Below are 5,250 nucleotides of genomic sequence, written 5' to 3' on the forward strand. Positions count from 1 at the left end.
GGAGCCTGTCTTTGGATTCTGTGTCTCCCTCTCTCTCTGACCCTCCCCTGTTCATGCTGTCTCTCTCTCTCTCTCTCTCTCTCTCTATCTCTCTCTAAAAAAAATAAAAACAGTAAAAATAAATAAAGAGTTCCAGATCTCCCATTACCCAACCAGGACAAGTACCCCCCACTTTTTGAAAGCTCAGGTTATGCTGCTTCACTTTTACCAAAGACCTACATTAGTACCTGTTTTTGTTAACCTGTTTTTGAAAACCAAGATTTTCACTTTTTCCCAAAAAAAAGAAAATGGCACTCAGTGTTTGTTTTGCAGCCAGCACCCCAAGCAGCAATAGCGGCCCCTCTCAAGCTCCTTCCCGGGGAACGACACTGAGCATCTCAGCATCACGCCACCAGAGCTCTGAATTGTATCTGAGCATCTGTGCTCAGTCTGGATTTATTTTGTGCAATCACTAACAAGATGTGTCCTGAGGTAGGAGAAAAGCCAAAAGGCGCCTGGGTGGCTCAATGGGTTAGGCGTCCTGCTTCCACTCCCATCCTGGTCTCACAGCCCAGGAGTCTGAGCCCCATGTCAGGCTCAGAGCTGTGCTGACAGCTCAGAGCTGGAGCCTGCTTCAGATTGTGTGTGCGTGCGTGCGTGCGTGTGTGCTTCCACTCCCATCCTGGTCTCACAGCCCAGGAGTCTGAGCCCCATGTCAGGCTCAGAGCTGGAGCCTGCTTCAGATTTTGTGTGTGTGTGTGTGTGTCTCTCTCTCTCTCTCTCTCTCTCTCTCTCTCTCTCTCTCTCTCTCTCTCTCTCTCTCTCTGCCCTTCCCCTGCAAATCTGGAGCAGGCTCCATGCTCTGAGCTGTCAGCACAGAGCCCGATACAGGGCTCGAACTCAGGAGCAGCAAGATCATGACCTGAGCCAATGTCGCTTAACCAACAGGTGCCCCTGACAGTCTGCTTTTAACCACTCTGGTGAGTATACAGTGATAGCCCATTCTAATTTTAATTTGCATTTCCCTAATTACTAAAGAAGTTAACCTTCTTTTCACATGTTTAAGAATTTGGAGATCCTCGTTTAGGAAGTGACTTGCCCATTTTTCTATTGGGCTGTCCAATTTTTGCTCAGTGATTTGTAGAAGCTGTTTCTAAATTCTGGGTAGAAGTTCTTTATTGAATAGACATATTACAAATATTGTCACCCATTCCCCAGCTTGCCCGCTCACTCTCCTTATGGATTCTTTAATGAACAGATGTTCTCACCAATATTTTCCATTATACTTAGTTGCTTTTTGTGTTCTATTCCATAAACCTTTGACTGTCCCTCGGTAATGAAGATATTTTACTTGGCTTTCTTCTAGAAGTTTTATTATTTCAGCTTTCATATTTAGGTGTAGGATACAGCTTGATTAATGTCTGCATGTGGGATGAGATGATGAAGATTCATTTTGCCCCTATGAAGGGCCAGTCGGCCCAACATCATCTACCCAAGAGGCCACTGTTCCTTCACTGCACTGTCGCTTAGGTCGCAAACCATACACGTGTGAGCCGGATTATGATTCCCAGCTTCACGGTCTGCCTAGATTGTGCCAATACCATGTTAACATAATACATATGCATCAGTCGTCCAAATTTGCTTTTTCTTACATTGTCTGGAATTTCCAAATATATTTTAGAATGGGCTTATCCACCTCTATTTTTGAGAAGAAATCTGCTGGAATTGTGACTGGGATGTACCAGATCTATAAATTTCTTGTCAGAGCAATGACACACCCTCCATTGTTTAAATCTTTAATTTCTCACAATAATATTTTAGCTGGCAAGAAGTTTTTATCATGAATGGATGTGGATTTTGTCAAATTTTTTTTGCCTTTATTTGTGGTTAAATTACATATTGATTTTCTAATGTTAGCCAAAGTTTACATTCCTAGAAGTCTGAAGTGGTCATGGTTTAGTATCCTTATAATAGACTGTTAGATTTGATTTACTAATACATCATTTTGCATCTTTTCTGTGAGACGACAGCCTACAATTTTCTTGTAATGTCCTCATGAAGCTTTAGTAACAAGGTTATGCCGGCCACATAAAAGCAGTCATGAAATGTTCCTTTTTTTTTTTTTTTTTTTTTTTTTTTAATGTTTGCAGCACTTCCCTTATGAAGCCATGTGGGCTGAGAAATTTTGCTTTGGAAAGGATTTTAACTACAAATTTCATTTTTTTTTTAAATAGATACAGGACTATTCAGCTTTTTTCATGTCTTGGATATGGTGTTTTATTTTAAAAAATGCCCATTTCGGGGCACGTGGTTGGCTCAGCTGGTTGAGCTGCCAACTCTTGATTTCGGCTCAGGTCATGATCCCAGGGTCATGGGATAGAGCCCCAGTCGACCCCCTACTTGGAATGCTTGCTCTTCCTCTGCCCCTCTCCCCAACTTGTGTGTCTCCCTCCCTCCTGCATATATAAAGGCCCATTTCATCTAATTTTCAAACATATTACCAAAATTATTGACAATAACATCTTAAAATCTTTTAAATATCTGTGGGATATAGTGATAACATCTTTTTCTTCTCTGGCACTGGTGATATCATGTACTATTAAGGTTCATACCCACTCTCAAAGAAAACCAAAAACAAACAAAAAAACCCTCTCCTGCACTATGAGACACACATCCACAATCACAAGAATGTTCGCCAGCAATATCATCCGTAGAAGAGGCAGAGCAAGTGGAGTATGTAAACAAGCCAGCAATTCCGCCTCAACAGCCTTTATCACCAGAAATAACTGAACCTGAGAAAAAGGAGACACAAACTGAAAGTTAATAGGGATTTGTAATGCTCTAGGGTGGCCAGCAAGCACTCAGTAGAAAAACAAACACTAAGTAGGGTCTGTAACCTAGGATACCCACCCTCAAGGTAGCCACAGGGAAAATTCAGGCGGCCATGAACCTACAGATTCTCTCATACATCTTTATTTTCATGAACTTCTAAGTGAAATGCAGGACTTCATTTACTATACACATGGACGACAAACCATACTTGTAAGAGCAGTTCTGGCAATTTCGTCACCAGTGAAAGTCAGCTGCTGCAAATACCTCAAATATCATTTACAGGGGTGCCTGGGGGTGCTCTGTGGGTTGAACATTCAGCTTTGGCTCTGGTCATGAAATGGCAGTTTGAGTTCAAGCCTCGTGTCAGGCTCTGTGCTGAAAGCTCTGAGCCTAGAGCCTGCTTTAGATTCTGCATCTCCCTCTGTCTCTCTGACTCTCTCTCCCTCATCCTCTCTCAAAAATGGATAAACATTTAAAAAAAATTTTTTTTTAGGGCCGCATAAGTGGCTCAGTTCAGCTTTGGATCATGATCTCGCAGTTCAGGAGTTCAAGCCCTATGTCTGGCTCTGTGCTGACAGTTCAGAGCCCGGAGCCTGCTTCAGATTCTGTGTCTCCCTCTCTCTCTTGCTCCTCTCCTGCTCACAGGTGCACGTGCGTACACTTTCTCTCGCTCTCAAAAATAAAGATCTTAAAACATTTTAATATCATTTACATGGGCATCACTACTTTGAAATTGTTATTTGATACAGCACTAAACGGTCATTTAATACTTAAGAAACAACACTTTCCACTCTTGGGGGTTTGTTACACTGTTTCAAGAAGATTTGTAACTATTAATTTTTCAATGCCTTTTAAAATTGGCTTCTGCTGGGGGATTCAGTGGGTTAAGCATATCTGACTCTTGGTTTCAGCTGAGGTCATGATCTCAGGATTCATGAGCTTGAGCCATTCATCAGGCTCTGCACTGACAGCACAGAGCCTGCCTGGGATTCAGTCTCCCTCTCGCTCAAAAATAAATTAATGAACATTTTTTAAATTGGCTTCCCCAAACTCCAAAGAGGTCCATGGCAACCCCTCATCCCCAAAAAGGGGAAAAACCCCTACAAGGAATCCAGGATTTCACCCTAAATTAGGAACTGCAGTGCAACAATTAAGGAGCGCCCCACCCTGGCCAGTCCCTGAGCTGCAAGCAGGAAACACACTAATAAGTACAGCCTTGGCTGGCCAGTTCCTGATGTTACCAGAGTTCCCACAAATATCTAGCTTCCCACAATAATGACTGCTCTCTCCAGAGACTTGGCCTTCACCTTAAGTTCGTCTATCTAACCTGCCTTCCAAGGAGGGGGCAAAATAAATAGTAGATACAGCACACGCTTTGATCTAGAAAAGGGAGCCTAAAACTCATCCCTGAAATTTACCAGTTTGTGCCACTGGCATCTCATCTGAGTCTTTCCTCTGCTCTGAAAAGGGAGAACACCATCTACCCTCCCCAGTGGTTTTAAGGTTTAGAAATAATGGGTTTAAAGCACCTGACAAGCACATGTTAATATTAGTTGAATCGTTCAAGTGAGAACTGACTGTCCCTATCCTCCACTAATCACAGGGACTGCCACAGAGAAAAAAGAGAATTACAGGAAAGATGGAGCATGAAGAATGAAGGGGGGAAAACCTGTACTTATAAAAAACCACCACCTCCTCAGTGAAGCCTTCCTTCTCATGTTCCCATGCACTTAACCAAGTAAGCACTTGATAGCACCTAAGTGCGTAGCTCTGCGAATGAATGAATGTGGAATACAACACAAAGATTCAGAAACACTGAGCCTCATTCCCATAAAACGCAAATCACCGAGGAGGCCAACTTCTAGTTGGCCCTGATCCAAGAGCCATGAACCAAGAAGCAGCACATTTCTTAACACCAAGGACACCCCAGTACCTGGCCCGCCCACTTTGGTGGGGACTGCGGGGAGGAGGGTCTTTCCAAGTAAAGACCGGTGCTCCCTGGAGGCTAGACTTCGAAGAGGGAAACTGAGTCTGAAGAGTAGAAAGCAAAATAAATCTCTAACTTTGGGGGCAGGGGGAGAGGGTCACTGCAGCGGCAGCAATAAGGGCAGGCGCACTTTCAACACGGCCGAGGGGACCAGCGGCAACCGGGGACCAAGCCCGGGGAGAGGCCACCGGCGGGGGCGTGCGCGGACCCGGCCGGGCCTGCGGGAAACCCCGATCGCTCCCGGAGCCCGGCCCGGGGCGCAGGGCCCGCCGCCTTTGTCTCCCCGGCGGGAAGGGGCGCCTCCTCTGTCCCGCCCCCGGGCGCGGACGCAGGACCCGGAGTAGGAAACGGAAGCGCCTGTAGCATTTCTGCTTCTCCAGGGAATCCACCGAAGCACGAAAGTCAACACCTAACCTCCCCGGGACCCGCTGCGGTCCCCGGCTACCAACCTC

This window comes from Suricata suricatta, chromosome 3 (assembly GCF_006229205.1).
Source record: "Suricata suricatta isolate VVHF042 chromosome 3, meerkat_22Aug2017_6uvM2_HiC, whole genome shotgun sequence".
NCBI lineage: Eukaryota > Metazoa > Chordata > Mammalia > Carnivora > Herpestidae > Suricata > Suricata suricatta.